Below are 13,665 nucleotides of genomic sequence, written 5' to 3'. Positions count from 1 at the left end.
TACTTAAATTATCAACACATTTCAGGGTTGTAGACCATATGCAAAGTTCTGATGAAAACCTAGACTCTTCTTAGCTAAGGTTTCTTTTTCTCGTTCTCATTTGATTTAGAATGGCAGCCTTGTCCACCTAGAAAAACATGTTTATTTTAAGTATTTTCAGGATCCTCAGACAAGCAAGGTGGTGCTGGATTAGCTGCAGGGAACTCAAAGTTTCAGTTAGAGTGTGTCTTCTTTGAATAATACTAACCACAGGTAGGAGAATGACTAGAGCACACACTCTAGATTGGAAAACAAAGAAAGAGAAATATCGAAGAAAAAAAAGTTGTAGCACAAACGGTTCAGCCCTTTCTGAGAATGAGGTTGAGGAAAACTAGTTTCTCCTTGCCCTGGTAGGCCTAGTTAGCATAGCTGCTAGCATGAGTCCGTGAACTTTAACTGACTTTTTGTTTTGCATTGCATATGCCTGTGATTAAAAATCCATTTAGGCTTCCCGCTGTTATTTATTCTTAAACCATGATACCCAGTTAAAATATTTTTACATTACTTCCAATTAAGAAACTCTCCCGCCACCATGGGGCAGATGATGGACTTGAAATTTTATGCAAGAATGTCAAGTGTGACTCTTATTCCTATGAAAAGCCATATAGATTTGACCAAGTCATGCTCTCTAAGCATCCCATTTGGCACAGGAGCACCAGAGGCTCAGTCTGGTTTGGGCTCAGCTCCACTCCTTGCTCCTGCCCTGAGCAGGACACACCACCCATTTGGGGCTTGGGGGCTGCAGCTGGCCATCAGTGACCTTGCTCCTCGCTGCTGGGGCCGGTGCGATGTCACACAGGGTCTGAGCTCAGCTGCTACCCTCCCTAAGGGGGTCCCACTGCCCCTCGCTGAGCCAACGTGGGAAGAAGGAGGTTACCTCACATGAACGTGGAGGGTTGCTGAGCAAGGCGAGTGTAAAGGCAAGTTGGATGCAATCAGAACTACTGGCTAGGAGCCAGATGTAAATGTGTGTGTTAGTGTATGCACACACGTAAATATGTGTAATTAAGATTAGCATTATAATGCATACACAGAAAAGTGGGGAGTGAGAGGAGGGTGAATTAATTGCATGGAGAACCTCAATTCTGACTCCCCTAACTTTGAAGTACTGTACTCCCAAGCTTTAATGATCTTTTAATTTATACTTTAAATGATAATTTGCCTTTGATTATTCAAAAGATGGGCAACATTTTACACCAACACTTTACATTCAAGTAAAGTAATTGAAAAGATGCAAATGCCTTTAATGAACAGGTATGCAGAACATCCTTCTGAGTATAAGCTTAGGTAAAGAGAACAAGCATATTAATATAGGCAAAGCTTCAGTAACCACATTGCTATTTATATTTTAGGCACTTAGTTCATCATGAGGATCAGCATTCTTTCCTCATACTCATATCTGAACATATTAAGGCTAATGGAATAGTTCAATAGCATTACAAGAGAACTGTACATAAAACAAAGATGGGGAGGAGATCTGTGAAACTTCTTCAGAAATGTCTGTGCTGTTTCAGCACAATACTTCAGAAACCCCTATACTTTGGGACTGAAAGAAAATACAGCTTCATATCGCTTAGACTCACATACATTTCCCACACCAAGGAAAGCCTCAGAGGTGAATACTATTGAAAGAAAAAAAATGCAATGATTGTGCAGTACTGTCTTCTGACAGTCAAAATCAACCTTTGGCAGGGAAAATGTTATAACACCTTCATTTGATCTTATTTTAGGTATCCTTAGAACTACGTCAGTCCCTTTATCTTAAGTCAGTGTCATTATGCAATTTTTACTTCTGGAAATCGCCATTGTGCTACTCATACACTCCAATGTATTTGGCTATTACTGCACATAGTTTTATTGCAATAAGTTAACTAGATGCTTCATACAAAAAGTCTTGCATAGGATTGAATGGACATTTTTCAGTATGGCAAGGATGACACCAGTACTCCTGCGATTTATCTCTAGAAAAATTCTTAATATTTCACAGGAGAGACCAAAACACATAGAACACAGAGGTATGAACTAGGGGACCCATTAACATGTTGAGTAAGCTGAGTACCAAACCCCCGCACACCATCAAACGTGTCTGGCACCATCTGTCTATCAAGAACATTTCTGCATTCCCACTACAAAACACACACCATTGGGTGTTCTTCCCACCATGCCCTCACATACAAGCCCATTCAATACAGGCTAAATGCAAAGCTTTATCAAGTGAAAGGCTAACGAACAGCTAAACACCATAGCATTTAAGTAAATTGGCCCATCCAGACTCCACACATCTAAAAAAGGAAGTTCTCTTCAGAAAATCACACTTGCCTTTCAGGTTCGGTCCATTTAAGGAAAAAAAACATTTATATAAGTGATCAGCGTTCTCTTTCCTCACTATTTACTGACAGAGTGTTGCAGATTTCAGATCCACTGTATCACATAGACTACACCACACATGACTACGTGTGTGTGTGCATTTGGAAAACAATTTGAGATGATGTCAAATACGAGTTCACAACAACATAAAATTTCATATTTACTTACAGCACCCACGATAAAATGTACAGACTGTAAACATTACGTTAAAATCAACCTGCTTGTAAGACAATAATTAGCTATTACTAATACATCTGGATGCAAAATGAGACATAAGAACAGCATTGTAACTGTTTCATGCGACTCTCCAAAACAAAGAGAAATAATGAGTCATTTACTTAATGTGTCAATACTCTGCCAAACATAATATAGAACTTTAGAGTGTGGATAGAAACTTCAGAAATCCATTCAAGCACCATGCAATGCGTAAGTTCTCATCAGCTATAATGAAAAGTGACTCATTTACGACAGAGTAAGACAAGGTTTATAGGGAGAGCAACACTTTTATTAGACCAGCTAAAGCAGCTTACTAGACCAATGGTTGAACTAAGGCAAAAATATAACAGACTTTGATTTTTCTCCATAGCAGCAACAGAATCTCACTTGCACCCTTAAGCAATCACAGCTACAAGAGCATTCATTAATTACATGACACACACGGGACAAAGTGGTGTCCCATGACTACATATGAAACAAGTGGTGCAAAGTGAGTCACGACAAGACCTTCCTACACAAACCTAAACGTGGCCTTAACAACACACTTCAGAAAGCCAAAATAGCACAGAATTGTAAGAACACAAAGTCTTGCATAGTATATATAGTAAACCAGGTAAGATCCTTGGACAAAAATATGCTATTTCACCTTACACAGCAGATGGTGGTACCTGATGCTGTAGAGACCTATTTGCAAGCCAGCAAAGTATTATTGGCAGTGGTGGAGAAGAGGGAAAGTCGTTCTTTTGAGGGTATAGAGCGTCCTGATGTAAGATTTTGTTCAGCTTTCTTAATATCAAATGTCATTTCATAGCCAGCTACCCATGTTTTGCACATAAACATACACTGCTTCAAGACAGGGTAGCATTAGAAGGTCATAGGCAGCTCAAAATAAAATTGAAAAAAACCCAAATCCAACCCAGCTATCTCTTCCAAAGCCCCCACATGCCTCATTGCAATATGCATGGAGGTTATTTTTAGCTGCTGTAACTGGCTGATCTCCATTTAGCAACTTCTGTATTTTTTCCTCTTTTATGGCACTTTGAAGGCGTGGGTTTGTAGAGCAGTGATGTAAAACAAGAATCTGAGAAAATAACCTAAATTAAGCATCTGTTCATTTCATTGAAAAAAAAAAGAGGGAAAAAAATCAAATGTCTTTTGCCTCTGACAGTAATTTCAAAGCCCACACAAAGAGTGTAGAGCTCTTCAACTTTTCTATTGGATATTTTGGTTTTTTCCCCCTGCTAAAGGCCCTTTCACGGAGACTGCCATCCCACAAGTTTTATGTTCCACTGACATTTAAATATGTCACTTCTGAATACTGCTATCAAACAATTATTTATTTCTATCACAACAGCAGTCAAAAATGCCCAAAATGCCTTAGTGTATGACACAGTGTAACACAATCCCAGAAAGTTCCCATTGTGTCAAGCAGAATTTGCTGTTATGAGATTTATTTAATAGTATTGTATTGTCATGAGAAGAGATCTTGCCCCTTCAAAGAGTCCATGTGCTATCTGCTGCTCCACTATAGGCAATGAAGGTACCTTCCCGGGCAGGTGGGACTATTTATTTGCATTGTACACTAGCACATTATGGCATTATGTTGATAAGGACTCTGAAATAACTTCTTTGTGAACCCATGTTAAGCCATACAGCTTGTGCTCCCAAGCAATCTTTTGCCTTGCATTGGGTTATTGGAAGAGCTACAACAGCTCCGCTGTCGAGGAACTGCACCAATGATATTGCATGGTATGTGTTATATAGTGGTGGCTTGTCTCTTCTGCATACGATTGCTCAGTTTGGGATTCCTTCCACGCATTCTTTGTGTATTAAACAAAAAAAAAAAAAAAGGAAAGAAAGAAAGAAGGAAGGGAGGGAGGGAGGGGAGAATCTCAAGCTATTTCTTTCGAGTCGAGACCTCCACATGGTGTATAGGCACCCACAGCCTGTTGCCTGTTTTGTGTTCTGCCATGTTATGTGGTAATGCAATAACTTTGATCCCCAGGGAGGTGAGGCAGAAGTTGGTCTTCACCATTATATTTTTTTATAGATAGCAAAGTCCATCCTCCCACCTGCATCCAAAGCACAGAGGCAGCTGGCAGAACAAAGCACTAGAGGAAAATACTTGACCAGAATCTATCTGAAATTGCCAACATACAGGTGCAGTCTTGTTTTTCATCTCAGTCACAGCAGTCCCTAGTGACTGTCAATGTTTTACTGAGACTAATTAACCCTTTTTTGCCTAGGATAGACCAGAGAAAAAAAAAAAGGACCAAAAAACCCCCCACCAACCTGCCACCCAAGCTTAAAATGACACGAGTAGAGAAATGAAATAATCATGACTAGTCCCGAACTGTGCCACAAATAAAAAGGTTGCTGCAAAAGTAAAAAACAAACAGCAAAAGTATGAGGAAACTTTGCATCTTGGGATCACTGAGACTGTTCCAAGGTTAGTGTGTTATTTCTAGCACCTGAATGAGGTGGTAAAGATAAACAGAGAAATCACCTACTGCTGAAGCACCGCCAACTCCTGAACGTAAAGGAGCAGTTGTTAAACATGGAATAGTAAAACTGAACAATAAACTTGGATAAGCACTGTAGACAGGAAGTCAGGAAATATAAACAACTGAAATTAAAGATAAGAATTTGAGGATAGATAAGAATTCCCAAAGCTGCAGTTCGTCTGAGCCGTCAACATGAAACATTCCTTTGGATCCTCAAGGAGAAGTGGTGGCCAAGAAGCCTTATGACTTCTAACTTTTTTCCTCAAAGAAGCTGGGGGAAATCCAAATGGTGCATGCAAAATGCAGGACTGTTCCCTCTGTCTGGTTGTTCAAGTCCTGAACTACAGGCTTCCATTATTCCCCTGGGGAAACGATCTCACAATCCCAATCTTACGATTTTTCCATTTACATGTAGCCTAAGTTTTGCTTCTCATTTTCATCTCATTCCTACTACTTATACAATGAAAATGTCCATTGTTATTATTTGTGTGTTTCAAACATTTACCTCATTTTCACACCCTCTCTATTTAAATGGCTGTCATTAACCAGGGTATATTTAGTACTCTGACAGCTTCCATGGAAACCACCCACCAGTGATGGCAGAGCTGTTCCGAATCCCTCCAGCCCTCCAGGATCAGGGCCACCACAGCCAGAGAGGGGAAAGGTCCTTAACTCTTGCCACAGTCACCTGATACCCCAACATGGTCCTCTCAAATCACATTGGTCTCTTTTTCCTTCTCCAATCACATGATGAGCACATGTCTAACTTTGCTAGCAGAGTTTCTTCCCTTGTGGAAAGTATATTTGGTCAAGGTTATTTTTTTCTGCCACCATCAGTTTTTCCATAGCAACTTGAATTAGACCTGCCAACACCTTTGATATGCCATAAAAAGTAATATATTGACAGCTTCCTATCCACCAACAAAAGCCAAGTAATGGCAGGACAGAAGGGCCAAACAGGCAGTCAACATCTGGGCTTGTTTCCACCCTCATTCTTTGGTGTGACTAGGTTAGGAGGAGAGACAGAAGTACAAATTAAAAATAAGGGAGACACTCACTGCCTTGCTCTGCTTTTCTGCCAAGCTTTCCGCTTTCATGATTTCAGTGCCTCAGTTTCCAGGGTGAAAAATTTGAAAGGACACTTTGTGGCTGCTCTCTGGTTGTGACAAAACCAAACTCAGATCTGCCAGATCCTCAGTAGCTGTAAATAAGGCAGTTTTGGTAAACAGTGAGTGCATAGGTCTGGGATGAAAAGGACAAAACAGGCTGCAAGAGGGGGAAATGCTCAGTCGCACTGGTATGGCAGGAGTTCAACTCTGATGTTGAGCCCTACCTGATTCACATCAAACAAGACAGTTCAGAAGACCTCACCAACATGGAGATGGGGATTCCTGAGCTGCAGTTGCATTCCTGGCCCTCAGTGAAACCGCCCACTCCGCTGCTTGGGAGCAGTGTCAAGGAAAGCAATGCCTCCAGACCCAAGAGGTGGAAGCCTGCCTTGGGGCTGGAGCTGCTGGAACACTGGGATGTGATGCAATGCTTTGGCAATCATTGGCTGTGCTGCAGTTAGGCTTGCAAGGCTGTGCCAGTTGTGCCTTCTGTATCCTTTGCTTTGAAGGATGCCATGCACAGACTCGGTGAAAGGGAAAACATTTCCCTTGCCAAGACATCTCAACAGCAAGCCTTGGACAATTAGTGGCCATAAAAAAAGAAAATACAGTTGGAAGGCATCTCAAGAGGTCATCATTTCCTTTTGCTTTCAGGCAGCATAAAGCCTAAGACACATTCCTGCAACAGATTTGTTTAACCTCTTCTTGAATGTCTTCATTGGTGGAGATGCCCAGTTCCTTCAGGCCTCTCTGTTCTTAACATAGTGCTTTCTCAAAGTCTTACCTGTCTTCCTTACTGCAACACTAGCCCAATCCTTCTTTTTCAATCAGCAAAACACATGGAGAATATTTTGTTATTTTACCTCTTTATAGCAGTGTTAATAGTGTTAATAAACAATCATCCTCTGATGAAATGGAATAAGATTTAGAAATATCAGTCATTAGGAACCTTCAGCTGAAAGGCAATACAGCTTGGTAACGTAGTATGACAAAATCTGTTCTCTGGCTGTAAAGGTCTCTAAAGTCTAATATTTCAGGCTTTAACTGGATTCACAGTGTTAAATTGCAATTCCATGGCAAATGGAATTCTAGGCTTGCAAAACTACTCCCTCCCATTCATAAATCATATCACTTTGCATATATTTGAATGGTCAAACATCTATTTAGTCCCTGGAATGATTTGTTCTTTCATTAATGGAGACTAGATGAAAGCCACAGATAACAGCTCATAGTGATTGAACATAAAGTAAAACTCCTTTATTGTACAGGATCTGCAGCCCGAGCACCATGGCAATAATCTAATGATGCCCAAACTTGGACGCCCTTCAAATGCTTCAGAACAATAGGTGCTGTCAACATGACCTACACGAGGTACCAGCAACTGAGAAGCCAGAGTCTGAAGTTGCACTTTCCCTCTGCAGCACTTTCCCGTGGGCAGCACCTTAGGGCAGCACCTCAGGGGCAGGGAAATGCTGTGCATGCAGAAAGCTGGACAAGGGGCCAGTGCCACTCAGGCCCAGACGATTTGTGCTCCTCTTTCCTATCCCGACCCTCTAAAATCCAGCTGCCACCAGAGCCACTGATAAAACTCTCCTAGAGGTGAATCAGAGACCTTTTTAGGGTATACGAGAGCAGTTAAGCCCAGCAGCTCGCACTGACCAGCCGGACTTGCCCTGCAATGAAACATACAGATATTTATGCCTGCAGGACTTCCACATTTTAAAGTTAACAGGGCCTCAGCCTGTGTAAGGAGTGTGGGGTGGAAGTTATCCCCAAAGCTGCTCCAGCACTTGGGAGCAGACAGTAAAGGAAGGAGCCTTCTTAGGGCCAAGTGTGCATCACACTGTGGACAATAAAATGTGTTGATTGAGTGCATTCAGTTGTACATCAGCAGCCCGTTCAGAAGAAATGTCCAGCTTCCATTGTTTGCCACCAAAATCCAAATTATTTTAACAGTTGATGGGATTATTCAATTTATATGCCATATAATCCATAGATTATATGTGTAGCATATATTATATTATTTATATTATCTGTGTATATATATATTATATATATGTTATCTGTGTAGCATAAAACTAAATATGGCTGGAGTTAATACCTTTTACTTGCAGGCAAAAAGGGATTCTCAGACTAATACTTCAAGTAGACTTGGTGCTTTCAGAGGGATGTGGGAATGGGAAAGGGTGTGGAAAATAACCCAACCAAAATATGATGTAGTTAATTCCTCACTATTTCCTTCCTCTGCACCAAATGGTTACATTTGCTGACTACATTATTGCCTGAACAGAAATTGTACTAATTCTGAGTTGTGGAGAAAGATTCCTGCATTTAGAAAAAATGAGATCATTACAAATCATTCACTGAGATCACAAAAGAAGAAAAATGGACATGAGAAAAGACCAAGTTCTTCAACAATAAGACATTTCCAATCGGACAGTGGCATTTATTTTAGTTTAGACATATTGCTCAGTGAATTAATGAACTGAAGGTGCATAGGTCAGGACCCACCAGGAAAACTCTCCTCTCCTATCACAGTATTGGGCTGCATATTTTTCAAAAGCCTGAGGGGTTACAGCCTTTATTAGTCCTGTTTCAATCGAAAGATACTTCCACTCCTTAATGAGAGTGTGCTTACAATTGAGATGAACACTGGAATTGCAGCATGACCCCCTGATCTCTTGATATGGCATTATTATCTCATGCACTGTAAAATAAGCATGGTCTCCTCAACTAGTGCTTAACACATTTCTGTTTTGTTGTCAAATCAGCACACCATCCAATATGCCAGGCAGGCATTCCTGCCTGTGGAGGACAGCAACTTGGGTCCTTTCCTTGCCAACTTATCCAGCATTTATCTTCTCTCTCTGTTTTGATGGTAATTATCACTTATGAATGCAAGAAACCTGAGGGAAAAAAGTAAGCTCTTTTTTCCTTGCCATGGAACATACTTCAAGGCTTCGAGTTTTTCTGGCTAGACTCCCATCCCAGAGTTTCGGAGCTCCAGTGGGTCTTGCTCTACAGCCTGTTATAGCTGCCAGGGGAGAGTGTGTTGTAATAAGTTACACGCTTCAACTACAGCTGCATAATAACAAAGTCCTCCTTCAGTCTCATGTCTGATACTGCCAGCCCAAAAAGACAATCAAAACTGCCTAGCTAAGCCATAAGACTGGAAAACATGAGTTTACAAAAGTACATTAAAAAAAAAGCCCAAAAAACAACTCAAAACTTAGTCCCATCATAAATATGGATTGTTTGCTGACCACTTACTGAGACATATAGGTACATGACAGCTGAACTTTAAAGCTTCTGCTAGACAGGGGCTTGAGGACTGCACATTGTCAGGGCAGTCTTACACAGATTAGCTCTCAGGATGTCCGCAGGAGAAATATTAGTATCTCCAGCTAAAGACAGAGAAATGGAGGTGGAGGTTCAGTTTACCCAAGGCCATGCCATAAATCATCAGAAGAGCACCATTAAAACTGAATAGCCACAGGCTCATGAGTTCTGGAGAAAGATTCAGGGTCAGGATTTTTGCTCAAGTTAGAGATTTATTACAGGGAGATAATGAATAAAACACTTCTTTCACTGTCATTTTTTTTCTCAAAGAACAGTTGTTAAGCACCAACACTGATCTAGTCCATCTTACAGATGCTATTTTAGAGGAAGAAAAAGGCAACTAATAATAGTACATATAACACAGAGAAAGAAATACACGACCATCTAACTTACATGGCCTCAGAAATACTTCTTTTTGCTGTCATACTGCTGTCAGATAAAACTGAGCTTGTTCACAAGAGAGACAAAAAAAAGTATACATGCTTCGTAATGAAATCACACGAACATAGTTCATACCAAACAGGGCTGTCTCACTTCTTGCTTTCTGTAAAACCCTACACACAGCTAAGCACTCCTATTGTGTCTCTCATCTCTTATCTTCTTTCTGCTCTAACAAATCCAATTCCTTGAACATCTCTCATAGGTTTCTTGTCACCCCTACTACTGTTCCTCGGACCCTCTTCAGTTTGCCTGCAGGCTTTAGTACATGGTGCCCAAAACTAGTGCAAAGTACTCCTGCGGAAGCTTCACCAGCACAACTTGGAAAGAAATAGTCATATTTTGATCTTACAAATTTCATCGCTGCTTATATCAACCCTCAGATGACATTTTTTTCAAACAGACATAATGTGTTGTTGATTGATTTAGTCTGCATTTGAACCTATCACCTTTAACGTTTTTCTGCAATAAAACTGAAAAGGCATTTTGTATTTTTGCCTTTGGTTCCTTCTTTCTCTACTTAACACAAATTGTACTGGCTGCTATTTTACTGATTTCCACCATGACTTCCATTTTCAAAAATAATTTTTAATTCTGATCACATCCTGCAAAGAGGCTGCAAACTCCTGGTGTCACAGACAAGTTTCATAAATACTACTACATCGGCCAACTCGTCAATGGAAACAGTGAATAGAAGTGTCAGAGAACTGACCTCTGTGACTTCACTTGCAATATCTCCCTGGTATGATAACTAAACTTGGGTAACTTTTATTTTTCTTTAATACAGTTTTTCTTTTTAAATTAGTTATGCATCAGCTCCTCATGATAGTTTCATATAAGCCATATTTCCCTCCTTTGTTTATAAAAAATATCATACAGCATTAAAAGTCTTACGGAAATAAAAATATGTCACACATTATGCAGCCTTATTCACATAGACCAGTTACACTGCCAAAGAAGCAAATTCATTAGAGTATTCAACATCAGTGGTTTTCATACAAAGATTTTCCTAAAAATTGGTCTTTAAATAAGCACAGAAGTTTGATGTGAAAAACTGTTAACGTTGTCAACATTTCCTGTGACAATGTAATTTATATTTTTTTCAAAACGATTGTAAATTCACTGCTTATATTTTTTAGCAAATATTGATAAAACACAACAGGCTAATGAATTAAGTCATGGAGTATTTAGACAACAGTTTCAGATTAAAGTTAATTGATCTGATTTCAGTAAAAGTCACAAAATCAGCTGTAAATTAAACCCAACAAAATGGAAACAAATAATAATTTCAACTTCTTTTCACAAATCGCTTTCTTGGTTTTCAGACAGTCCTAAGATTCCAGATCAGAGTTTTATATTTAATTTCCCAAAGCATTTCCAAATGCTTTTCATCCCAGAGCGGATACTTTAGCACCCTAGGACAGAAGCAGCAAAAAACAGTTCTACTCACACCTTCCTAGTAAAAGAAAGTTACAATGATAGTAGTGGCAAATATCCAGACAACCAACCTAAAGAAAAAAGCGAACCTTCAAAAGGGCCGGTAGAAAACCAGGCAGCTATATCAATATTTGCACAAATTTGTCCAGGAGTGAATAAGTTCTTTGAGTTACAGGAGGCACGAGTGCATGGAGAAGTGAGTCATGGCAGGGATGGATGGCAGGGTGTCCGTCAGAGAGATAAGCGATGTTTGATGGCCGGGCATCTGGCACGCTGCCACCCATCCCATCTCTCCATTTCAGTTTTATAGAGGAAGGTGGAGGTCGGGGGGAACGGAGGGCAGCTGAGAGGGAGAACGGGGGTGGCACCACAAATTGCGTGTCCTTCCAAGAGTCCTTAATCTTGTGTGACATTTGCCACGGTTTACAAATCTGTGTACAGCAGGGCCTGTTTTCCATGCTGCTGCCCCATGCAGTGACGAGGTTACCAGTGCGCTGCTCTTGAGCTTCTCCAGTGATTTTCCACAGGTTCAAATGACAAGTAAATTATCTTTTTCTCCTTTTCTTTCTCATTAAACTCCTACTCAACTCACAGGATTCAACCTGACCCTGCAAGGTGTAGTCACGCCAAGAAACTCCAAGTTGCAAAGGAAGTCTGCAAGTCAGGTTAACCACTGTTCAGCTACAGTATCAGGCACAAATACATGGACCTTCAAATTTGGAAGCTGTGCTGATCCATTGTCAGGTCCTAAAAACCAGGTATCTAAACTTTGCTGATTCCAGCTCTAGGAAAAGATGGCAGTGTTCCAGAAAAAGATACCACAGTTCAAATGAATTAGGAACAGGTTTCTTCAATGATACAGAGATAAGTTTCCAATAGGTATTACCACAAATTCAAAAAAGGAACAAAACCAGAAAAAAAAAATATATATACCCCAAAACATTCACAGATGTTACAGCGCTGCTCTGAGCGTGGGAAACTGGTGGAGTTCAAATGATTCAGTGAAGCGACCTCCGCCTACAAAAAGACCAACGCTTGTCAGTATTTGACCGGTGTGCCAACCCCAATGTGCTAAACTAGTCACTCTTTCCTCTCCATACAAAACTCGTTCTTCGAATAGGCAACCTGAGGTAAACATTAGGTTTATCCTCTTTGGTGGCAGATCTGGTCAGTACATTTAGGCTGAAAGGGATTTGAGTCTTACAGCTTTCTTCTAGTTTTTTGTGGCTCAGGAGAAATCTTTGTTGGTAGTGGTATGACCTGATTGTCAGCATTACTAGTCCTGTATTGCCTTCTGTTTATAGCAGTGAATAGTAAGTTTTGTCAAAAATATTAGCCCTCCTGATGCAGCAAACTGAATCAAGCTGTTGCTAGATGATAGCACAAACCAATCAGGAAATTGTACCTTAGACCATGTCTACAAGAGTCTCTGTCCTTCCACACAGAACCTGACCAACAATCAGAACCTGGGAATTATCAGACATCTTTTTTTCCCTATGAATTCAGGCTACTTAGTGACCTTAACTGGAGGCAGCCAAGTCCATACCCCTTGACCTATGAACCTGATGTCAAAAGTGCTGCCTCAAGTCTCAGCAAGACCCTCACGTCCAAGTTTCCAAATATGACTTGAAAACCTAAACCATTTTGTTTTCAAAGAGTTTAAAGGGCAAAATGCCAGAGATGCTGAACTCAAAGGGCTGCCATTGGGGCTTCTTCCACTTTCAAAGAGAAAACCTAACCCTGACTGAAAGAAAAGCAAGAAAAAAGCAGGTGTAGCCACTGCTTCAACCAAGCATGTGGAAAATAGCATTGTCTAGAGCTTCCAGCCTCCTTCCCTGTGCTGGCTGGGTGCTCCTCCTCTGAGGTGCGAGCGTGTTCTGCTACCTACTGACCTGCCCCTGGGGCAGCCCACCTGGGTCACATCCAAGCATTTGGATTTCGGCAACAAAGTAGGAGCTTCAGGGTCTAAATCAGGAGTCCTGACTCCAGGACGTTTCCGTGGGTGAACAGGACCTGCAAGGCCATACCCTTCATCGGGCAGCAGACCAGCAGAAGGCCATGTGTTGCCCCACACATTCTAGCCGCCTGCACAGGTCCATGCTGCATTACTGAGGAAATCCATCCTATTGTGCTATAGCGTTCTACCTTGGTTAACAGAAAAGTCACTTTCAGTCACCCTCAGTTGTAACTCACACCCAATCAGCTCCGGTCATGCT

The sequence above is a fragment of the Streptopelia decaocto genome, assembly GCF_964273445.1.
Source record: "Streptopelia decaocto genome assembly, chromosome: 3".
NCBI lineage: Eukaryota > Metazoa > Chordata > Aves > Columbiformes > Columbidae > Streptopelia > Streptopelia decaocto.
This window is presented reverse-complemented; position numbering follows the sequence as displayed.